The sequence below is a fragment of the Pongo abelii genome, chromosome 10 (assembly GCF_028885655.2).
Source record: "Pongo abelii isolate AG06213 chromosome 10, NHGRI_mPonAbe1-v2.0_pri, whole genome shotgun sequence".
Taxonomy (NCBI): Eukaryota; Metazoa; Chordata; class Mammalia; order Primates; family Hominidae; genus Pongo; species Pongo abelii.
In genome coordinates this window covers 77,206,129-77,232,116 of record NC_071995.2, presented here as the reverse complement: position 1 = coordinate 77,232,116, position 25,988 = coordinate 77,206,129, and the positions used below count along the sequence as shown (strand labels likewise).

Sequence of the window (25,988 nt, the reverse complement as noted above, 5' to 3'; positions counted from 1 at the left end):
AATTTGGATAAGAGTACAGCAGCTAATCTTGGCTGCTGAATATAAATGTGCTTTACTTTTTGAAGCAGCACAACCCTGGGTTCTGCCACCAATTCTGACATTAGTCAATAGCCACAAACAGAAGCTTGGGATAGGTGCTCTCCAACCCATCCTCGAATTTGCCTTGCTGCTTGCTGGCCACACGCCTCTCTCAATCCCATTACCCAGCAAATACGTCTTTGAATTGTCCTTCAGTAAATGATTCTGTTCTATTTCCAGCCCCAGTTTCCTAGAATCATTGCCAGACACTCGGGACTGAGTTAGAACCCCATGCATTTTCATCTGTTTGCCCTTCACACTTCCTCCTTAAACCTTTGGGAAAACAGCAGTTCTCTCCCTCCATGAGGTTAGGATGCTCTTCCAGGCAGTCTTGGGAAGAATTTAAAACAACTCCAGCTATGTGTTTGGTAATCCTATTGCATCAATGTGAAAGTTCCTGATGTTGACCACTGTACTGTGGTTATATAAGAAAATGTGCTTATTCTTAGGAAGTACACACTTAAGTGTTTAGGAGTAAAGAGGTATGATATCTCTAACCTATAGGTGAATGGTTTAGAAAACAAAAGTGTATGTGTGATGAATGTGCATGGAGTGAGAAAGAAAGAGAGAGAGAGAGAGAGATGGGATAATAAAGCAAATGAGATAACAGAAACAATTGATGAAGCTTGGTAAAGAGTATATGGGAATTTTTGTTCTTGTCTTGTAACGTCTGTAGGCATGAAATAATGCAATATAATTATGTAATAATAATGAATGTATTATTGTCAGTTATAATATATATATTAAAAAATAAAAAGTTACTAAAAACAATGACTACAGGCTGGTTTCTCAATATCTGGTCCCAGAGGAAATATCATTCTTGGCTCTCAGTCTCTGTAAGCACAGATTGCTCTCAATGAAGCCCCCAATGCATGCTCCTCCATTTGAGGACTGAGCCAGTCACAATATCCCACCTTTGACTTTTCCTGCTGTGGGTCAGACATCCTCTGTGGAGCCCCAGAAATGTCATGTGTTACGGCTGAGGATCTCCAGATGGTCTCTCTAAAGCCCCACTCCTCAGGTTTTGTGGGAGACAGAAGCTTTCTTCTTCCCTCCTCCATGAAGATTCAGAGCACAATGACAGCCATAACCAAATAAATTATTTAATTTCCAAAAACCTGGCTTTTCCTACTTCAACTCTTCTATATTATTCAGGTAGAAGCAGTGTTGTCAAATCAATTTTTAAAGTTGTCTTTGAAAGCCCTGTGGAGACTCTAGCCCCTCACATTGGAATGTGCAAGTTGCATCACCCATCTTTTCCTTTTTGGCTTTTTAGACCTTTGCTCAAACTAAGTCAAAAGAGTCCGATTTAAATAGCTAGTTACAGTGACAATTCATAACTCATGACCTCCAAGCAAAGAACAATAATTACTGATTTATTTCTAGGATAAGTTAAATAAAAAACCGGCATGAAGCAAGATTTTATCTAAAGGTCATTTCTAGCACTAAAACTAAGGTACACAGAGATTTGCTTGTCTTTTGAAAGCTAGATCCTGGGTTGTTTTGCTGTATATTGTAGCTTCCAATTTTACTCAGTAAAGAAGCTTAATTTAGCACAGTTTTCAAAATGTTTTTTGTATCAGAACTCCTTTATACTCTTAAAAATTAAGGATGCATGAGAGGTTTTATGTATGTAAGCTGCATCTACAGACATATAACCTACTAGATATTAAAAGTAAGAAATATAAAATATAATGAATTTAATTTAAAGTAAACAATAAACTTCTAACATGTAACATAATTAATATATTAAAAACAATTTTCCAAAACAAAACAAATGAGAAGCATGACATTATTTTATGTATTTGCAAATCTTGTTAAATGTTTGATTTAAGAGAAAACACCTGGACTCTGCTTCTTCAGTCAAGCAGCTGGAGATAACCTCTAGAAAACTCCAGTGTATAATTGTTAGAGAATGAGATTTTAAATGGTATTATAATGAAAACAGTTTTAATCTTAGAATCTTCTTTAAAAAGGTCTTGGGTTCTACAGGTACCCAGATCATACTTTGAGAGCCACTGACGTAGCAGACCATGTAGTTGTTTTGGAGTAACAATCCTGAGTTTGAATCCCACCTTTGTCTCCAAGTAGTTTTAAAGTCTCAGTTGAATTACTTACCCTATCTGAGAGACTCAGTCTGTTGTTCAGGAAATTGAGATAATGCTTCTCCACAGATAATTACCTAATAAATATAAAACTTATCTCAATAGTTTTCAGCACAAATAACTTTGTATTCAGTGAAAGTAAGTTTCCTCTTTTTTTTTCTTCTGCAAATTCATTGGCACTCATAATTACATAGTCAATGTTTGTAGTGACATTGATTTGTGAACTTAGAAGTGTTGTAGTTTATCTCTGTTTTTCACTGTCCTCAGTGGGAAAAAAGTAAATCAGAAATTTTTATAGCTAACTTACAGAATGGCTATGATGACAAAAATAATAGATTTGAAGATGCCTTGAAAAACAAGGGGGCATACAAATATAAAAAATAAATTTATTTTGGCAACAGAATAAAAATGTTAATGGGTGAGTTAAATTTTCTACGTAGACAAAATTCAATTCTTTGAAAAATCAAATAAAAAGAATTACACTAAATTATTTTCTTAAAAAGCCTAGGTTTGAGCATTATAAATTTTCTGAACTTCTATTCTTCCAATATTAGCTAGCTTTCTGATTTGGTGCAAATCGACATTTGTGCACAGCAGTTTTCATCTTTAAAATAAATTTTGGAGAGGTTAACTGATCATCCTTTCAGCTCTCAAATTGTATGATGCTGTGGTTCTTTTTCTTTATAATTATTTTTCATAATGCTATAATTTATCAATTGTACTATGCTATGATACTATTTTCAGTAATAATTGATTTTTTTAAGAAAGGAGATATTTTCAGTATTTTAGGCTCATCTCCTCACTACCTATATATGCACAATTTTAACTGAGGATCACTGTGCATGGAGAAACAGGGTGAGGAGCTTGATAATGATCAGGCCCCTTATAAAAGAAAATAAACCAATATTAGAGGAGAAATTTACTAAAAGAAATGATTCCTATTTTACTAGGCTCATGATAGAATCTCTATGCTTTAGCTCCATTGCTTTTCTCAACAGTCCAAAACCAATTTTATAACTCAGTTGTCTCCTAGCCAAATGTGCAGCCTGCTGCAGAGATGAGTTTGTGAAGCTCAACCATACAAAATGGTATATCTAAGGAGCGCCTGCATACATTTGCAAGGATGTTTTTATAGCTGAATGGAGCTTTGCTTCAGTTTGGTTTTCTTTTTTTGGCCTCTTTTCTGATGTAGGTTTACATGAAAATTAAAAATATTTATCCAGAATAGAACAGAGAGAAATTGATTTGGACTAAATGAGTTATGGCTTACAATGCAATTTTGTTAAAAGTTTAGCACCAATGTTGACTAAGTGTGAGACAATGTCAGTTTCCTATCTCATTAAAGTATTATTGGGAAGCTGCATAAATTCTTCTTGAAGCCATTTGGAGTCACCATCACACACTGTGTTTTTACTTTTTACCACCCATTAGGTAGCCTTGCTTAGCACTGGCCTAGGAATTAAACACCACAGGTTTCTTCAAAGAGTTCATAGAGTAAACGCTATTTAAACATTAGAATGATGCATTTTCTTCAAAGTGCTTTCTTTCCAGAGCACAGAAAACCCAGACCTATTGCTATGGACAGGGAACAGCAGGCAATAGCAGCAATATAAACTCATGGATGTATCCATCTATTTTCCACTATGGACAGGGAACAGCAGGCAATAGCAGCAATATAAACTCATGGATGTATCCATCTATTTTCCACAGGAGAGACACAATTAAGAAAGGAATGCCTGGTGCATATACTATAATGCAGAGAATAAAGAAATCACACTTCTCTAAGTTTCAGCACATACTTTTTGTTTGTTTGTTTGTATTGGTTTCCTGCTAAGACTGTGCTTTCAAACAAAAATAGAAAGTTGACTTTATGGTAACAGTACATAATATTTTCTTCTTTTTCAGAGAGGAGGAGAACCAGTGTGAGCTTTTATTATTCTGCCAGGGAAATGTCCTGGGCATCCTGTTAATTGAAATGGACAAATTCCTAGGCTCAAAAAATCTGTCAGGTGGACTTGTTGCAGCAACATAATGTTAACCACAGGCACAGATGACATGAGTCACATTCGCAACATGCTGCTGGTTAAACTGATTTAGGGAGATAAAAAATAAATGTTGGAAAATAAACTGGTGATCACAGAAACATACATTAAAAAACTTCTAATTCATACTGATGAAGAACATCCTTAGTATTGTACTTCATTTGCATTCAAGGCCACAAAAGCTGTTAATACAGAGATCAGGGAAAAAGACAGGGGTCTTCCAAATAATTTATTTTGGATTTGAAATGTCAGATCCTATATCAACTTGGAATGCAGTATTCATTCTCTTGACATATAAATTGACACTACCTTTGTTTCTCAAAATGAGGTTTTTACATTAGCTCTTTGGATAAGTGTCCTGTGGTGCAGTATATCACACGAAAGCAATTTGTAGAGGTGTGAAAAGAAAAAAAAATGTATTTTTGCATCACAGGAAACATCTACTTGTTAAATGGGTTATGAAAATGAAAGAAAGCATTTTAATACTGTAACAAGAATTGATTAGAATTTGTTTTGTTTCACTTACAAATTCTACTTCTGGTTTCTCTAGTCAGCAGTTTTATGTTTCTCCAACATGAAAGGAGTTTAGTAAAAAAATAAATAAATAAATGCTGTAGGTTGTTTCTTCACTTCTAACTCCTCCCAGTCCAATGTCATTTTTCCCATTGAAGTTAAAAGTAACTAACATAGTACCAACCAGGCAGATGAATCATAGATAAAATGTCTCTCATGTTGATTATTCTTGATGATTACATCTATACAGATAGCAACTGTGGTAGGTAGGCACTCTGAATTATAATGTTTGCATTAACTTTTAACTTCGTTATGATTACTATCATTATGATATTAATTATCAATGTGTAGATTGGTTTATGCAGTTATATCATCTATAGGTTTTGCAGTATAACCCTGGAATGTTGATGGTAATTCAAACTAGTTATCTCATGAGTAACTTAATTTGGCTTCAAATTTTTGCAAGAGTTTTAAAGACAAATCCCCAAATTAAGTTATTTTAAGAAGGACATTAACAGAATACTCATGAATGAAATATTATTTGTATATATTTATAGACTGTGAAATCACATTGTACTGTCTTTATTTGACAATACTTCTCTCTCTCCATTAGATTGTCAGACCATAGCTGCAAATCTGTGAACCCTTGATACAGGACAAAGCTTCAAACACTGCTTGTTGATTGAATAAAGGAGAGAAACAAGATATAAAGAAATATAAAATTGAGGTTTGGCAACTCCTTAATTTAATGGACACATACTACTTTCAATAGGAATTTGACGAATAGCTACCATTTACAAATTACGTATGTGCTGAGCAGAATACAAAACACCTTACTTGTACTATTTCATTTAATTTTAGAAATAATTATGAGGCAGATATTATTCTCCCATTTTAAGCATAATACAACTGAGTTTCAGAGAGAATCCAACTGACTCATACAAAATTTTATAACTACTAATTCACGGAACTGGGATTAACGCATGTCTTTCCCAAATTATTAGAAGGAAACTCTTTAACTCTCAAAGAACCCAGTCTTTATGCTTACTTGAAGCTAAATAATTATACCCATAAGGAGCAACTTTTCTTCCAGGAATGTCTTGCTGCCCAACTCTAGAAAGTCTCCATCCTCAAATGGCAAATGTTTTTCTTTAGGCCTTTATAGGACTTAGGTTTGGCCCATCCAACCAAGGGAAATCCACTTCTAGCAGCTCTTTCCTTTCTTGGCACTTGGTTTTCACTTAGAATTTGCTTCACATAAGAGGAAAGACTTTAATAAATATACAATTAAAAAAAATTGTCTTTGCCCTAAACCTAGATCTCCTCTTCATGTCCTTCTTTGCCCTCATTATCCATTGCCATCCATGCTACACTACTCTTCTAACCAAAATAAACAATTTTATTTCAAATCAATCTTTTTAAACCATCCCTACTGACCTCTTCACCTTTGGCCTGGACCATGCCATGACTTCTATACTAGACTCTTTGCTACTAGCTTTATGTGACTCGTGTTACTCCTTTTATCTATTTATGTCCTTGTTGACAGAGACATTTTATCAAAGTACAATCTAATCATGTCAATTTTCTGGTTAAAAATCTTCAACAGCTGATTTCTGAAATTCTTTAGCAGAGCATGCAGGACCTTTATCAGCCTAACCTCTTTTTATATTTCCAACCTCTTCCTCCAACATTGGCTCCCAACTCTTACATGTTCTGGCTAGGTTGAAGTCCCCTCCCCACAATGTGTCATGCCCTTTTAGATTTCCTAATTTTGTATCACACACATTGCTCACAACCCCCTCCTCATCTATCAGTTTGTTGGTAAATAAAATACTTTGAAAAACCATTGAACCATTATCTCTTCAGTAACATCTCTATTATATTTTTTGAACTATCCTAGTTAATTTTTCTTTGTTGATCTATGTGTCTCAATTAGAGACTCTACCATTACATTGTGGTTATTTGCTTACATGCTTGGTTATTTTATTAGACAGTTAGCTCACTGAAGACAAGGGCTATGATTAATTATTCTGCTATTCTTAACACTTAGCATAATGCTTGATATAAAATAAATGCCTAATACAAGTAAGTATAAAATGAATGTACAATTATTTCTAATATTCTTGTCTCCTGATCTGAAGTCATATTTTTCTTAAATGTGAATATCTACATATCATAAAGCAGAGAACGTCCCAGTTCTCAGGTAGCTGACTTGAGGTTGTTTTTTAAAGCCACCTTTGGAAATCTTGTGGAATATTAGGGAGTCGCTCTATTTTTCTCCATTCCCACCAGGGATTTCTAATAGGTCAATAAGTGATGGATGTAAGAAAATTTCTGTAAACACAATAAGCCCCTTGTCCATATCTAGGAGCAGATAATTAAACAGACCAAATATTTGCCTCTTAAAATGCCGGAAATCATAATAGTTAGTACATAGTGGAGTGGATTTATGGTGGCCTTTATCCATCATACTACACTACATTTCAAATAAAAAATAACAATTTTCCCAAATTTATACCTTGTTGGTAGTTATTTATTAAACTGTTACAAACTGAATGGGAGACCAAATGCAGATATTTAAATCCTGGGCATATACTGGACATTAACGTAATCACCATGCCTTCTCCATGACATCATTAGTAACAACTTCCACCAATTTAAAAAATCCATTTCAACTTAAGTTGCAGTAAGCATTGCTACCCATTTAATGCTCAGGGATTTTGTAATTGAGTTTTTCCCCTTTAAATGTATAAATATACCAGAGGATAATCTTTCTGACACTGGCGCCCTTAGTAAATAATTTAACCGATTCCAGATCTGAAAAACTAACCTCTATGTAGTTGCTCTGCCTCCCCAATTTATAAATAACAATGCAATAATGTTTTTTAGTTGAAGTATAATTACAACCAGTATGAAAGCAGTTGCACTGAGGACAGCTGTTTAAACAGGAACCACGTGACTCCAAAGGAAAGCATATGCTTATGGAAACACACTAGACAGAGCCTTAATTCTAGAAACAAGTATGATATCAGAGCATTGAGGAGCCATAGACCTATTTTTCTTTTGAGCTTTTATCTGGAGATAGGTGTGATAAATTCACTACACATATCCTACCTCACACAGATGCTGTGACAGTGAAAAGATGTGAAATCTTTGATATTATTAGAGAACAGAAAGAACTTCTGTTTTTAACTGTCTTTCTCTTTGTGTTTCATTACACACAAAATTTAGAAATGGTAACATAAACAGATCTCAGTTGTATTAGTTGAATGTGTTTCAGTGAAGGAAAAGTTATCATTTGACCTTATTAATCTTGATTTGGGATAAGTGCTTGATAAATTATTTTCCAGGAAGGGAGGCACCATGGCTCATTACACTTTGTTTTCATCTTAGATCTGCTGGGGACTCCCTGTGCGACCTTGGCAAAGTCATTTAACCTCTCCTTACCTCAGATTTTTCATTTATAAGAAGTATAGATAATCCTGGCCTACCTAGCTTGGCAAAAATAAACACTAGCAGAATACATTAAATAGGTATGTACATGGAAGATTATTGATATAAAGGATAAACATGATGGCATAAGAATATTACTGTGTCTTTCACATAAGCCTTTAAACAAATTGCTTTCATTTGAACTTCAGAACTGTTTTGACAACTAGGTATTCTGGATTCGTTTAAGCAAATGGGGAGCGATTATATTTACTTCGGTCCATTAGACCGAAATATTCTGGCTGCATATCTTGTTTATATGAATATATTTAATGCATAAATTTTTATTTTTCTGGCTATTTAGGCTCTGATTCTTCTAGTTTAAATCATTAGCAAAGTAGTAAGTGATAGAGACATCAACAATATGAATCAGGTAAAACAAATTGTCAGAGAGATAATATATGGTATAAATTGATGTGCACACCTATAAAAAATAGGAAAAACAAAAAAGTTGGTTACTTATTGTTACTTAAAACAAAAAGCCAATATTACAAACATATTTAAATTGGAGTCCAGTCTATGCAGCATAAGCTTATATTAGAGTGCAAGTTTAGCTTTGAAACTTTTAACTTACATTTAATATCAAAATTTTAGAATGCATTTTCAAAGAGAAGAAATATTTGCACTAAAATAGGCATGATATGGAATGGTTAAAGGGAAGAATTCTAAACATTATTCTAAATAGTATAAAGTATTTGAAAAGACTGGGAATCATATCTGAACGCAGGTTTCAGGTAAAATTTCAGAAAAAATAAATTGTACTAACTATTAGAGTTGTTACTGATGAAAGTATTTGAACTGGTTTTTCATTAGAAGTTGTCAAAAATACCCAAGGCTTATTTTCTTTTTCTTTTTCTTTTCTTTCTTTTTTTTTTTTTTTTGAGAGTGTCCCTCACTCTGTTGCCAGGCTGGAGTAGTGCAGCGGCACAATCTCGGCTTACTGCAACCCTCGCCTCCTGGGTTCAAGCGATTCTCCTGCCTCAGCTTCCCGAGTACCTGGGACTACAGGCACCCGCCACCACGCCCAGCTAATTTTTGTATTTTTAGTAGAGACGGGGTTTCACCATGTTGGCCAGGAGGGTCTTGATCTCTTGATCTCGTGACCTGCCTGCCTCGGCCTCCCAAAGTGCTGGGATTACGTGAGCCATGGCGCTCGGCCTAAAGGCTTATTTTCTAACAAAATGGACATAATGATAGGATCTTGGTCTTATATGAAGAAAACCTTCATAAGCTTACCCTTCTAATATTTTCTCTTAGACTTTACATTCTATAACTATCTAGAATAAAAGTGGCTTTATATAATAAATGAAGAACCTATCTGATGTTTTTGCTTTGTTTTCTATAACTGGACTGGATTGGATATTTTTATTAAGACCACCTAGGTATTATAGAAGAAAAAACAGAGGAAATATAGTGAAATATGCTTAAGATGCTTGCAGAGAAGATGGGGAGATGAGTTAGTGAGAAAGGGCTACCACTTATACAAATGGGTGCTCTAACAGCATCTACTTGTAAGAGAGTTGGCTAAAATTCAGTGTGCATGTTGTAGTTACAGTTTATAAACAGTTAATCCCTTTCAGAGTTCCTGGTGCCCATTACTGGACTCAGTAGATAGCAAATATTGAACAATTATTTGATGAACCCACTCAGTGAACTGAAATCATAGACCTGATGCTCTCATAGTGTTTTAAACCCTCATTCACGTCTTCCACAAATACTTATGGAATACCTACTATGCTTAGGCAATATGGTAAACACACACACACACCCCAACACACAATCCCTGCGTTCAGTCTAGTTAAGGTGATATTAAGCAAATAAATTCATGAAAGAGAATACAAAAACAAACTGAGAAGAGCACTCTACAAGACAGAAATAGTGTTTAATAATTGACCTTGATGGGGAATCAAGGCAGGCTTCTTTGGTAAGTGACTCCTGAGCTCACATGTGAAAGATGAGTGTTAGCTAGGCTGCTGTGGAAGCAAGCAGAGGTGGCACAGACCTCCAGGTAGAAGGGACTGCATGGGAGGAGGGGCCTTGTAATAGAGAGGGGTGTGGCACAGTTAATGAAGCAAAGAAAGAGGTGGGATGCATCTGGAGGTGGGCTGGGGTACATCCCAGAAATCACAGCAAGCCACATTAAGGAGATTACCTCATCATAAAGCGTAATGAGAAACCACAGAAGGAAAATGCCATTCTGACTACAAAGCGGTGGCAGTCCAGAAAGAGACACAGGGAGCAGCGACAGGGTGCACTCTGCTGTTTTCAGAAGCATTGAACGCTTGTTTATAGACAGCTGCCTGTTTTTGCCTACACACTTCAGAAAGAACCAGGAAATATTATAATAAATTTTCCCTTCAGCTCTTTTTGAAAGGAAGAGCTATATAATGGTGACATGACCACATAGATCCCAGAAGCACCACAGTAACAAATAATAGAATTGGAAAAGTGATTCTCTCATTACATATTGAAATCTCTACATATACTTACATTTTTGTGAACAAAGAAGTGTCTGCCATTTGTATACCAGAATAGTACCTGCTCAATTATGCTTGAGTAAGAGATGGTTTGTGCTATGTATGGTCAAAAAGTAAGATATCATCTAGGTGATTGGATCCAATCTGCCTCTAATACTTAAATCAGTGTCTAGTCCACAGTTGTCTTCTGTAATAGATAATATGGTGGTGGAACTTCAGAGTTCTCAGTTACCATGTGTGGTCTGTCTACTCCTCAACCAGCACCGACTGTGCTGATTCCTAAAAATAGAGTCTGGACCTCTTGCTTCTACAAATTCCAGGTTCTCAGGTACAGCCTGAGAATATGCAGATATAATACACCACAGATGATTCTCTCTGTCCTTTTTTTTTGAGACAGAATCTCATTCTGTCACCCAGGATGGAGTGCAGTGGGCCAATCTCAGCTCACTACTGCTTCCACCTCCTGGACTCAAGCAATTCTCCTGCCTCAGCCTCCCGAGTAGCTGGGACTACACGTGCACACCACCATGCCCGTTTAATTTTTGTATTTTTAGTATAGATGGGGTTTCACCATGTTGGCCAGGCTGGTCTTGAACTCCTGACCTAAGGTGATTCACCCACCTCAGCCCCGCAAAGTGCTGGGATTACAGGCATGAACCACCATGCCAGGCCTAAAACACCCACAGATGATTCTTAAGAAAACCTATGTTTATATTTTAGGCAAAGTTTCCTAATTATTCATATATATATATGAAGCACCCAGGGAGCTTATAAAATGCAGATTCCCAGGATCTACACCCAGAAATTTTAATTCAGGAGGTTTAAAATGGTGGTTGGTCACAGGTTGTTTTTTTTGTTTGTTTTTTATGTTTGTTTGTTTTTTGTTTTTACAAATCTCAGGAAAATGTTAAGAGCAAAATTGGCAGCTATTGTTTTAAAAATTCTTCCTGGTTTATTTGAACTATTTCTAGCAAGATCTCTCAGAAAGTGTATAGATTCCTGTGTTGTAAGTTCTTTGAGGTCAGGGACAATTTTTTTTTCAACTTTCTCTCCTTAATACTAGGATAGGATTAACTCTTATTTATTCTTAGGGTCTCTGATGAAATGTTATTTCCTTCTTGACTAGATGGAATGCCCTACTATAAATTTGCATATTTCTCTGTAATTTCCCAATCTGGTCACTCATCACACTTCCTTGTAATAAACTGATTAATTATCCTCCTTCTAAGCTAGTATGTAAACTTAAGGAGATATTGTTTATTGTATGCTCAAGAGAATCTTTCATATCTAGCAGAGTACCTAGCAATTAATAAATACTTATTGCATGAAAAAGTATGCAGTAAATGTTAAATAAATGTTTCCATTACTTGAAGACTGTGGTCTCTTCCTTAACTTCCTCTTCACTAATGACATTATATTATTTCGAGTAAAGTTTCATATTATATTCTAACGCAACTTTTTAGCCATTATTTCTTTTAAGAAATAGAAAGCAAATTCTGTAAGAACTTCTCAACAATGATTGGCATAATGACCTAAATCTGGCTATTTCTCACCATCTCTGCAGGTACAATTCTAGACCAAGACACCTCTGTCCTTCCTTCCCTTCGAGGGGAAATAAAATAGGTTTGGAAAATGAAAACATTCTTATGGGAGCAAGATTGCTCAGGAATTAAGTGAATATAAAATGAAGGGTACAACTAGAGGATCTAGCTTTAGAAGAAATTTATCTTCATAAAATGAATAATGAAAATACAGATAGAAAGTGAAATGATTAGGATGAGCTCTAGAAAAATTTTTGAACTTCCATAGGGATGACTTGAAAACTGATAGCAGGACAGGACTTTATGAGTCTGCAGTGAAGGAACAAAGGCATAATCAGTGAGAATCAAAAGATCAGAAGATCTGGGTATTTTGGAGGCATTATAGGAGGAATTGAAGTTTTAAATCAGGAATCCAGGTTTAATTTAAAAAATATAGTAGGGAATAGTTTAGTGGGCTTTATTTAATAAGTGAGGTGATAAAATATAGATACCTCCCCTCCCCACTTTCATATAAGAGGTGCGGTCTTCATCAAGGGAGGCAGTAGGAAATACTACTACAAACAGCTTGCTCCCTGCTATGAACACATAAGGAAACATTTTGAGAGGAGAGTTTGTTCAGAGTGAAATGGAGGATTCCATAGTAGGCAGCCAAAGTGAGAAAAGGTCATGTGATAGACACATGTGAGACATTCCCCACCTTTTATTTTCTGAGAGAAGCTGGAGACACCTCCTTACTCTAATCTTGAACTTCGACTTGGAAAAAAAAAATCATTCCATTTGTTTCTATCCAATTTTCATCTTGTCGTGGTCTCTTTTCAATTCTAATTCTATTGATTTTTCAACCTCTCTCTCCATCATACTAGGAAGATATTGAAAGAACAGGATAAAGAAACATTAACCTACAGTAATAGTAATAACCTACAGTATTAATCTAGCAATAACAAGAAACCCATAAAACCTCCAATACAAACCTCAGACTCACATGGCAGTATTCCATTCACAGACACTGAAAGGCAAATAAGAAGTGTTGGAAATATTATCAGAGCTCAGTATTGTGAATCTGGGAGAGAGGACAGTGACAGCAATGAGGGGAAACTGCCATGAAATATAGAGGATGCCGTCTCTGTGCTAAGCTCAAAGTACCTGTGGAGAAAAGCACCAAATCTGGATTCAGAAACAAAAATAAAAGAAAGGAAACATAAGATGATAATGAAACAAATGGAATTGATATTGATGGGGAACAAAGAAGAGATGCAAGTGAAAGCACATCAAATTTCAAAATGCTGAAAATCTAAACAGTTAAGAATGTGAGTTGTAGATTTTTATTCATTTCAGTTCTAGTTGAACAGCTAGATGATATTGGCACAATGTTTAACCTTTATAAGCCTCAGTCTTTATCAGTAAAATGGAGATAATTATGTTACTTACTTCATAGGGTACTTCCATTGATTAAGTGAAATAAAACATACACGTGTTTATCATGATACCAGGGAGCAAGTAAGAACTTAATACATGTAATTTAGTATTAACAGCTATGATTTGCATTTGTCAATGCTCATCCATAAGGAAGTATGCAGACAACCAAAGATTATTCTGAGGTCAGAGAAGACTGAAAGTAGGTTTGCCTACTGCTTTTGACAATCCACAGAGTGTATGGCCTTACATAAATAATTGGAATTCAAAAACAAAACAAAACAAACAAAAACCAGAGGGCTCTTTATCTAAATGGTAAAGATAAAGTCACTAAGATTTAAAGTATTAGTATAGGAAAATACAATACACAGTAATCATAGAGACTTTTTTCTCATAACCATTTATAGAGCTCTTAAAATATTGTTTTGTATTTCACAACAGCCACAACAGAAGTTGTCACATAATAACAAAAAGAGGTATCTTCGTGCAAGTTAAACATGTAATGAAAGTGAACAATTCATATTTTAAATTTGATGGAAGGCCACTAAATGGAACAATCATGTTCCAAGTAATCTTGCAACCATAAACATGGTTAGAGCAAAGCTAAAGTTTCTATAAATTTTACCAAAATGTTTTTCCTATAGAAGAAAATTGTTCTTGAATCATATTTTCTTTTCTAGGTAGTAGAGAAAATCAGTTCATGGAGTTTTAATTGATCCCCTGCTGTGTACTTCAAGCTATGCTAGACACGGTGTGGAGAAAAGACATGGGGGCACTTGTCCAGAAGGACATTAGGCAGGAAAACAAGGCTAGCAAAAAGCAGGAATAAGCAAAGGGAGATGGCTGAGAAGGCATTTGGAGCACCTTACGTATCCAACATGCTGCTGAGTCCAGGATCCTGGAAATCATCTGTGATTCTGTTCTTTCCCTCACTCTCTACATTATCATAACCTATCTATTCTGTCTCCAAAAAGTGGTCCAAATCTAAGTACTTCATATCATTCTCACAGCCACTATTATAGTCTAAATCACTTCCATTATTCTCTTCACTCTTTTAACTCTTATCTTTTCTCCCTATAGTCAATATTCTACCCAATAGCCAGAGTAAATTTCTTGAATATAATCTAGGATCATAGTATTTCTCTGCTGAAAACATCTCAGTGGCTTATTATTGTAATTAGAATTAAGTCCAACCACTTGTCATGGCTTATACGATTCTACATGCTGTGGTCATGCCTATTTCATCCAACCCTCTCTTCCTCTTTTTACTAAACTCCAGCCATACACTCCTCTCTGCTCCTAGAACAAACCAGAGTCACTCCTGTCTTAGGACTTTTGCACATGCTGAATCCTCTACTTGGAGCCCTTTTCCTTCAGATATTCCAGGATGGTTGTTATTCTTTACGTTTCAACTAAGAGGTGACCATTTCAGACAGCCTTTCTCTGATCATCCTATACAAATGGACCTTCTACTCCCAAGTCACTACTCATTATTCCCTTTTTATCTTCATGTTTCCCCTCACCACAGTAATCACTATTTATAGTCATATTGGTTATTTTCTTTTTTATTAGACTAGAGTATAAGTTCTTTGAGGGCAGTGATCCTGGCTAACATATTTATTACTATATCTCCAAGTGCTTCCTAAAACCAGTGCCAGACACTTAGAAAGCATTTGTAGTTGAATGTCGAATGACTGAAGGGGGCCATTACTCATACTTTTTATCCACATGCATTTCCTATCTCAGAATCTACTTCCCACATACTCTTCTGCCTTTGATGAGCTTTTTGTACTGAAATTATTTCATTATCTCTCTAATGAGAATTGAGCTCTCAAATCTACTATTCACCTTCTGCTCCCAAAGCCTTTTCTTGACACCTCTCAGGAAATGAAGGTTGACGTATGGGAACAAAAAAGGGTATAAGTATGATCTAGCTTTTGTCCTCCATTCCCAAATTAACCTTTCACTAACTTCTGAGTTCAAATGATATGTTAAATTAAGAAAAAGTAAATTCTAGATATTTGGATATAGAGGTCCTTAAGGGCATCAAGTTCCTGCAGTACTGTTATTACTACATGATGGTTAAACAGCTTTGGTCAGGACTGATCCAGGCAATAATCTCCTAATAATGGTAATGAAGCTGACTACAAAAAAATACAATAATCACATAAAACATTCATGTTTTCACCCTCTAGGAGAATAGTTTCCATTTGCTCAATGACTAATGTGTCTTACTTTTCATTTTAAATACCTGAATAAACTAAGAGCCATGAAAGTCCAGAGGACAAGGTGGTCAGCATGGCTTGGAGCAACGAAGCATCACGGAGGAGGAGGGACTTGATATAGTCTTTGAATTATGGATGAATTTAAACAGTTGCTATATTTAGTCATATAATTTCCCCTCACATAATTTTAAGGGGAGATTTGCTTCTCCTCTATGCCCAGTTTCTTCTGGCTGGCTGTCATGCCTGTCAGCAGCAGGAGTGGCCCTCTTGCTGAAAAATGGCCAACAAGGTAACTGTGAATAGTTTCACATTGAGAAGACTTATAAACTGAAATGTTAATGGGCAGAGAGTTTAGGAGTATATTTGTAAGGATACAGACCTACTTCTTTCTTTAGAACTCTGCTAGTGGCTTGAAAAAATTTACGAAGCAAGAAATATCAGGAACTATATATCAAACAAAGTCAATAATCAATGCAAGACATCTTAATTACCCATTAACAAACTGTGTTTCAAAGGAATTAAGTGTGATCATAATGCGTTTTGCCAAAAGCATCAGCATGGCTGATCATGGAGAAAGCAGGAACTGTGTTGCAGGATCCTCCCCTTTTCCCCCATTGCAATCAGACTTACTACGCAAAGCTCTGAAGCTTTCCGAGAATATCTTCTCACAAATATCTAATGATCCTACATAGTATATTTCAGATAACAAAACCCAAAACAAAAGAAAAAATTCACACACACAAATAAATAAAACAGATGGGACAGATGTCATTTCAGGGGCTCTCAGAAGATGGCACCAAATACTTATTCCTACTGACTGCCAAAAGATAAGAAAAGCCAAACATACATCATCATCATCATTCTTAGTAACATGACCAGTTTCTCAAGAAAAGCAACTGTTGTCTAGACCTCATTTACAGTCACTGCTGCTTCTGCTTTTTCCCCTCATAGAGCATTCCAATGACAATGTATTATGGGAACCACTTCTTACATACTAGCCACCCTTTGGCCTTGGCAATTTCAGCCATACAGGAGCCACTTGATCCATTGGCTAGTCTTAAACAAGCATTCCTTTGATGATCAAATCTAATACTTTAATTTGCAAACCTAAGTGATCTTCATACATGGTCACAAGTTGGCCTGCTGGAGACAGGAAATCCTGAAAGTAATGAATGCCATCATGTCCTCTCTAAGCTAAAATAGAAATTGTATTTTTAGTCAATTTCAAGATTTTGGTCCTCCCTAGAAGAAAACCTTGAATGAGAAGCCTCTCTAAACTTTTTATTCACAGTCACATCTGGGTGTTAGGAGATGAGGTCTGGGGTCTTTTGGCATCTTAAAAGGTGCACCAGAAACTTTCAATGCAAAACAATTAGGGAAAAGAAATGTAGGCAAACAGAGCGCCTGTCCAAATGGCAGTACTCTTTTGGGTATCTGATTCTCACCCATGAGTGTTGAGGTGTTTCCATGGTGGGAAGGACAATTTGAAAATGTGAGTTTAGACTGGGGCCCTCATGACATATATACCTTCAATGTGACCAGTTCTCAACTTGAAATTACTTTTGAACTCAGTGAAAGCTTTTGGAACTCTGACAATTTTAATTCTTTTCTGGCTTGGTAATTAGTAAACTGCATGGCCAATTCTTGTTTAACTGCCTCTCTTTTCAGTCCATAACCTACATGTCTATGTAGGGGCCGTGTCTATTTAACATTAAGGACCTTGTCTAGTATCTATCACTAATAATGCTATTATATATGCAAAAATAATAAAATCACTTCTGAAGGGCTTCCTATGGCTCAGATATCCCATTAAGTGTTTTACATATACTATCTAATTTAATACATGATTAATGTACAACAGCCCTGAGATAGACATTATTATTGGCCTGAGTTTTCCTATAAGGAAACTGTAGATGAGTGCATTAAAATTACTTGTCCTAGATCTAGAGCTAACATAAGGAAAACTGGGATTGCAATCCAGGTTTGTGGGACCTTAAATTCCATGTTCTTAATATCCATGGGGGGTATACTTTCTATTAATAAACATTTATATAATTGAATTTCATGATATGAATAAAATATTATCATGAAAAACATTATTAATAAATAGGTTCAGATATATTATGAGCTCATTAATACTCTCTTTCTAAAGTCTATGGCTGGCCTACAACACATGTTGAATGCACCCTTGAAATAAGGTTCTCCGCTGACTTCACGTATAGCTAAGGAAAATAAAATTAGCATAGTCACAGAGAAGCCTTATCTGCTAGGACTGAAAGTGCTAAAGGAAAGTTTTACTGTGCCCACACAATAAGCATCTCTTTATAAGATGCTATCTATTATGGTTTTCAAGTTACCTCCTATGAAACCCTGGGGTTTCATACAACTAAAGTTAAGCTTCAAGTTTTTGTGTAAACTCTGCTTTGAAAGTTTGAAATTATATGAGCATATTATTCATCAAACCAATATTATTGTTTAATAGAAAAGATCTTAGAGTTAGCTATATTGATCTATCACTTATAACCATGTGACCTGGGCAAGTTACTGAACCACTTTCTGCTCCATTTCCTTTATCTAAATATGGAAATAATATTTTCTTGATAATGTTGTTGTGAAATGAAATGTGGTAAAGTACTTAAAGGAAGCTGAGACATATTAGATTCAAAATATTGGTCTAGAGTCTTCTCACATCTGTATCAAAATTGCATTATTATTTTCACTCTGTATTTATGAACAATTGCTACTGTACTAATAAAATATCCAAAAGCAATTGCAACATCAAATCTTTCTTATCTTTAGCCCCAAGCCAACAAAACAAAACAGCTATTTTATGGACATTTTATTGAAATTTCATCCAAATTACTTATGCTAACTAAAGTAATTTATACAATTACTTATGCAACTAAAGAAAACAATAGTATAATAAAAATGGCAAAATTTGTATAGAGCTCAGTAATTCCCAAAATTGTCCTCAGTGCTTCATATCCAAATCTTGGAATTGATCAGGTACATAAGAGAGGTCAGTGAGAATTAGCTGAATTAGTTACATGCTATAATTACTTTGACAGAAATTGCAATTGTCATCACTTTCATATTTATAATATAATTTATTTGTTTTTAATAATAATAATATAGCATACTTTAAAATGCTCAAGTACATTACCTTTAAGAATTTTAGACAACTGGTAGCTTCACTAATAATTGTAAATCAAATAAAATTTCAGTGAATATGAATGTTTTTTCATTATCATTTCTTATACATATAAACTAAATGTGATTACCTTTTCTTGAATAGAGTATTAGATTTTTAAAAAGGAGGGTCATTAGATATTTGGGAACATAGAAAGTGGAATTATTAGTGGTGTCACAGTTACTCTAAAGACGAAGGTTAACTATTTTCTTATGGTTCTGCTCATGGCTGTTTTCCCACATAATTGATACTTTCCAAGATGCTGGCAATTGTTGCTTTAAATTGGAACAAAAGAAATTAATCCTTTTAGAGACAGTGATGATTCAAACCTGCCAGATGGAAAAAAAAACCAGTAATCTGACTTCAAAGTCTACATTTTTTCTTTGTAGAAGTAGTTTCTATAGAATTATGTAAAATGAAATGGGACTGTCCAACACTTACAAATTGAGAAAACAGACTACATCATCAACGTGTAAAGTATGAATAGATCATATTCGGGAGTTCAGAAAGATCTGCAGTATAATATGAATTAAAGTATACCCTTTTGTAATCAGAAACAAACAAGCAACAACCAATCATTGATGCATACTAGGTTTATTTTACTACTACATTATTTACTTAACTTCATTGAATATCTCTAAATTTTTTCTAATCTTGCAGTGATGTCTTAATTGTGTGCCTGTTCATATTTATGAGGCTTTTGATAAGCTACAACTCCGTCACTGTGGGTTTTAAATAACATATGTGTTGCAATATTGGTAACGTTGACTAGGACTGTGTTTGGAAAGGATACATGAAGGTAGGAAGGGAGGTACACTAGAAGAGTGAAGATTGCAAGTCATTAAGTGGAATTTGTGTGTGTGTGTGTGGTGGGGGGTATCAGTTCTAGACAAGTAATTTCCAAGGGAGTAGGTCCAGGAGATGTCATGTGATAGAAACACTTACATTTCTAGATACCAATCACTGGATCAAAGGCACTACAATTTTTAAGGGGAAAAAAATGGAATAAAGTGTTTGTCCTGAATATCCTAGCCAAATTCTTTTTTATTATTATCATTATTGTTATACTTTAAGTTTTAGGGTACATCCAAATTCTAAGTTGAGAGACTGTAGTCTGCTTTTCTAAATCTCCCTGTAGTTTCTTTGGGATGCTGTACTCTCTCATTGAATTCTTTTCTTAAATGATTTTGCAGTATTGTTGTGATCTGTTAAACAACAGCTTTGTTCCACTGCAGTGGTGGGTCAAGTGATTTCTGCACTCTGTATAGTTTGTATAGTTTGTTAACACTCCTTAGGGAAGAAAGGTGCTGCATAAATAAAAGATCCTTGTACTCATTTTAAAAGGAAACTACATACTGATCTTAATATAACACATACATTTTTTAAAACTTTAAATCTCATAAAATCATTTCTAAACAAAGTGGGGGCTCCTATGTTTCTCATTCTGCCTTATTTTACCTCCTCATCTCCTTAACAACAATAGAAGGATCCCAGTGGAGTGACTCAGCGAATTTGAGAGTCAAGGAATACATAATCATTAGTGATGCTAAACTAGATTCACAATTAGAGGAGACTTGGAATATAAATGAAATAAGCTCAGGGCAAGAGTTCAGGGCATTTAAATAAAAACAGCATGAGAACATTTTCGGTGTAGCTCCCTACCTGGATACCGAAATGAGAACATTTTTGGTGTAGCTCCCTACCTGGATACCGAAATTGAGGTCAAAAGCCAAACTTCATTCATTAGGAAAAACTTTAAACCATAAGACATTTAAAAAAAAAATGTGAAATGATGAGACATTATTTTAAGCAAAATTTTCCTTCATAAAAAAAAAAACTGGCAATGAGCAAAAAGCCAAACAAGGAATAGTTCATGTTGAAATCACAAGTGTGCTGTTATTCCTCCTACTGAGGAAATTTCAGCTAAGAGCAAGTAAGTTGTTCATAAATGAAAATTATAATAAAGGAGCAGCAAGCATATGCCATGATTGCTTTAATTTTATAGTCTTTCGACTGGGGAGGGAGCACGTTGCATTGATGCACTTCGTTCTTGCTTAAGCTTACTTTTTCCATGTTATTTCTGCGAATTTTTTTTAACCAGCAAAGGACTGTAGTTAAGTCTATAATAAAATTGATTTAATTGTTTGAAAGAAATGAGAAACAAAAACTACATTTTTATACTTTTTTATAAAAGATACCTATAAACATTTCTATGCAACTGTAGCAGTGTTTTTTCCTTAAATATTTTAGTTATTTTATCATGCAGATGATTAAAGCAGAGAATGCTCTTAAAATAGGATTATAAAACCTTGAAATCACCAAAAGCAAAACGTCTGTTAATTCAACCACTGAAATTAATCCATATACTCTTTTTAGCTTCTTTTAAATTCCAAGCAAGTTTCAAAAAAACTAGCTTATCTGAGTGAAGAAAGTTGAAGAAATCAGTATCCAGAAGATAAACTTCACATCAGGAAAAACAGATGATAAGTTTGTACCTTTCAGCAAGAGAGTATTTTAAAATCTGCATCACTTTGAAAAAATATTATCACCAGAAAAACACACTTTACAATATGCTGTTCTCTCATGCATCACTGACACTAAGAACAGAAAATAAATTGGTAGTATGGAGTGCCTTTCAGTTCCAATTTTTCTAAAAGCACTTCACAAAGCAATTAGTCAGATAATGGTGGTGTGCTGACTCCTTGAGCCTTTATATAGTCACTAACAGCACATGATCTTTCCAACCATTAGAATAGATTGTAGAGAGAGCAGTGTAACATCTTTAGTCTTCTAAACCCTAGTCATAGATTCTCCTTAAATGCGTTGTTTGAACTGTATTCTTTATAAAACAGTTAAAATTTGCACTAAAGGAAGAGAAAACTACTAAGTGTTGATATTTGAATCCAATTTAATAATAGGAACTAAAGTTAATGTTCTCTAAATTATCTCTGAATGATGAAACTTCAGGATGTTCTACTGTACTACTGAGAGTGGCTTTATTAGAAGGGTAGGGGCTTTTTTTTTTTTTTTTTTTTGAGACGGAGTCTTGCTCTGTCGCCTAGGCTGGAGTGCAGTGGCGCAATCTCGGCTCACTGCAGCCTCCGCCCCCTGGGGTTCACGCCATTCTGCCTCAGCCTCCCGAGTAGCTGGGACTACAGGCGCCCGCCACCATGTCCGGCTAATTTTTTTTTGTATTTTTAGTAGAGACGGGGTTTCACCATGTTGGCCAGGATGGTCTCGATCTCCTAACCTTGTGATCCGCCCACCTCGGCCTCCTAAAGTTTTTTTTTTTTTTTAAAGAAATGAACTTCATAATGTGTAAAGGATTTGCAAAATATCATCATTTTAGTCCATTAAATGTAACATGTAAAATAGGTAAACTGGTTACATAATGGCAATTTTTAGCTACTGAAAGTTTAAACTAGAAATCTCCTGGAGCCCCTTATACTTGCTGTAATTTTTACGCTAGAATAGTATATGAATTAAGGTATGGACAAATAAGGGTTCCCATCGGCAATCACATTAGAAGTGTAAACTTTCAGAATTCTTGGAAAGGCACTGTTCAATTATCTAATTTATTTGAAACTTTCTGTTGACAGTGTGGCTAAGATTGTTTTTGTTTATTTTTTCTAAGTAGCAATATTTTGGGGAATTTAAATTGGCATTACTTGGAGAAACTGAATATACAGGTATTTGATCAATAGATATTGATGTAAAAAGGTAAACCACTTGGTCTAACAACAATATTTAATTTATTAAATCATGATGAAAAAAAATTTCTTCCCCAAACAAAATACTGATTGGAACCCTTTGGCCCCAGAATAATGTGTATGAATGACTAAGGCACCATTAGGAAATCCAACCTCAGTCTTGACAGCTTCAACTACACAGACAAATTATAATTTCCCTTTAAGGATAAAGAGCTTTATGTATTCAAATTAAGAAGTTAAGGCGGCCATGCACGGTGGCTCACGCCTGTAATCCCAGCACTTTGGAAGGCTGAGGTGGGTGGATCACCTGAGGTCAGGAGTTTGAGACAAGCCTGACCAACACAATGAAACCCCGTCTCTACTAAAAGTACAAAATTAGCTGGGTGTGGTGGCACATGCCTGTAACTGTAATCTCAGCTACTTGGGAGGCTGAGGCAGGAGAATCCCTTGAACCCAGGCGGCGGAGGTTACATTGAGCTGAGATTGCGCCATTGCACTCTAGGCTGGGCAACTAGAGCAAAACTCTGTCTCAAAAAAAAAAAAAAAAAAAAAAAAAGAAGAAAAAAGAAGCAGTTAAGGCAATTCTAAAAAGTCATTTTTAAATACCACTTATGTTAAACAGCAAAGGAGGTATTTTGTTTCCAAGAAGTTTACAATTTTTAATCCTTCCACTGCTTAGCTGAAAAAAAAAATTGCACTCTGCTTTCCATTTTGTTTGCAGCTGAATCACAGCTTAGTAATGGTGAATTAGTTTTGAATTACTTTAGAGATGTTGTCTGTCTTATATTCTAACACACCCCAATCCAATTTAATATAATCTGTTCTAATATTGGTAATGTTTGCATTTATTTCACACTTCAAACATTTTGTATATTTCCATGAACTTCACTGATACATTTCCAATAGTCAGCATTTCTTAGTATGAAATAATATCCAGTTGTATAATCGGCACCCTGGCACCTATTAAGTGCAAGTGCTTATTTAAAATGTGTAGTGATTAGAATGTTTTCTCTCAAATCATATCATATTGAAGTTAATGAATTCTTTGTAGGGATATTAGCAAGCTTCTACACCTTGTGATGATCCCCTCTCCCATTCTCACTAATATTGAATGTATTAACTACTGACAGTGACTGATTCCTGAATTACCTCAAATCAGTGGGCCAAAGTGCTACACTGGACCCTGCATTACACGTACCTATCCTCTCTATAACACACAAATTCAAATATTGAGAGTGTGATTAATTTAATTCCAGTTGCTATTAATCACATGTATTCTGACAGATACACATTCCATCCAAAATAGACTATTTCTTCCAGGCTGGAGGGATTAGAAAAGAAAAGGAAAGGCAATATAAATCAGAATTGAACTTGTCATTAGAAGGGCTGTCAGAAACAGTTTACATCATGGTTATCCTGGTTTTGATCAGCACTATTAGTCTCCCACTTTTAGACAAAAAATAGAAAAACACGTCAAAGATCTAGACTCTTTAAAAATAACCCTCAGAAAGTGAAGCTATAGACATCCATAAGACTCTTCTTTGACAAATAACACCATCATGTTGCCTCTAAATTGTTTGCTGCCTTTCTAGAGAGAATGTTGCAAATGAAGTTTCAAAAACACTTAGGACCACAGCCAAGAGCATGCTATTGCTCCTTGAATGATGCTAATGTAGATGAAAAACACCAGATATGAATTTCCAAAAATTACTTGCTGGGTCAGAGCTTCCTACTTGAGTTTTATAATTTATTTATTGGTTAGTTGATAGGGCAGAGCACTAAAATAAGCCATGTTCTGTGACACGGTCCAAAGTGTTGATGTTCTAGAACATCAATATTACTATCTACAAACGAGACCTTTTAATCACCACGCTTGATTTCACCCATCCCTTGATCAGTAATCAGTGTGATAGAATGAAAATTTCTGTCAATATGGAAACTCAAGATATTGACCAAATTTCCACTGGACTTTGCATATAGCCGTACAGCAACTTGTTGTACTTAATATTTGTGAGTACTCATTGTGTGAAAGAAGATGTGCTAAGTGCTTTATGTCCAAAAGCTGATTCATTTTTAAGAATGATCCCATGAGGAAGCTCATATTATTACTCCAAGTTTGCAGAGAAAGTAACCAGATTTAGAGAGAGTAAACAAATCAGAGATCACAAAGCTAGAGAATGCAGTCATGATTTGAATCAATTTAATCTAACTTGAGAGTCCCCACTCTTAAACACTGCTAATTCTACACTGCTTCCCAAGATTTCTCAAACATCATATCATTGTTTAGATACTGCTTTATGATTTAATTTCCTTTCAGCAAATCTTAGTCCAGCGCCTTCATGTGCAGGCCCTATGCTAGGTGCTGGGTGTTATGTCATGGCACAGTAGACATGACTTCTGTCCTCAGAGTGCTCATAATCCAGATCCCCGAACAAAGCAAGCAGCACTGCTCCTTGGCAAAGAGACTTCACACATAGGTTGCACTGAGTTCACACATTTAGGGTTATCTTCCAATGAGGATGAATGAAATTTGTTTCATAGTGAAATCCTGACTGTTGTGCTCTTGCCGTAACTGTTCCTTCAGCTAAATTAAAGGTCGGGATCTGTAAAATATCTCCGAGCTTGCATAATTTCAATATTTTTCTTTTTCATAGGCAAATGAAATAAAATTACTTCTAATCAAGGACAGCACTAGGCAAACTATGAAGACAGCAAGAGTCATTTTGGGGGTTCTCAGATCCTGCTCTTTCTTTCCTTTTTCTTTTCAGATTATTGTAATTATTTTGTTCCATTTGTTCTCAGATCTACCAAAACCTGATCTGGGGCAAAGATCTGATAGGAGCCAATTTGTCACTTGTTTTGAATTTAAATGAATCCAGTCTTTCCTTGTTAAATGTGGACTGAGGGTCAGAGCTTTTGTAAAGTCATTTCAGGCACCAGGGTCACTAAGAGAAAGACGGGGTGACTGTGGAGTCAGTCTCACTTCTCCAGAATTATTCCTTGAAGCAGTGGTTCTCTTTCCATGAGGCTGCTGGGTGAGGGGATACCTCATTTAACAACAGTGTTCTCTGCTAGACACTGTCTTTCCTTCCCTATGTGTCTTTTCTTCCTCGCGGCCTTTCCTACCCGTCATCTCGTCCCAACTCCACCGTTTTCTTCCTCATTTCTCAAAAAAAAAAAAAAAAGAGGAAAGAGAAAGAAGGAA

The 25,988-nt window shown here is 35.4% G+C and overlaps 1 protein-coding gene across 6 annotated transcripts in view; it reads right to left on the bottom strand.

Moving 5' to 3' along the window:
* The window catches only part of SYT1 (synaptotagmin 1), a 590,207-nt gene that overhangs the window by 428,805 nt on the left and 135,414 nt on the right, over nucleotides 1-25,988 (bottom strand). For 2 of the 6 annotated variants that reach the window (XM_054526599.2, XM_054526598.2), the window contains exon 3: nucleotides 2,197-2,260. The gene's annotated coding sequence lies outside the window, so the exon portion shown is untranslated. 6 annotated transcript variants of the gene reach the window in all.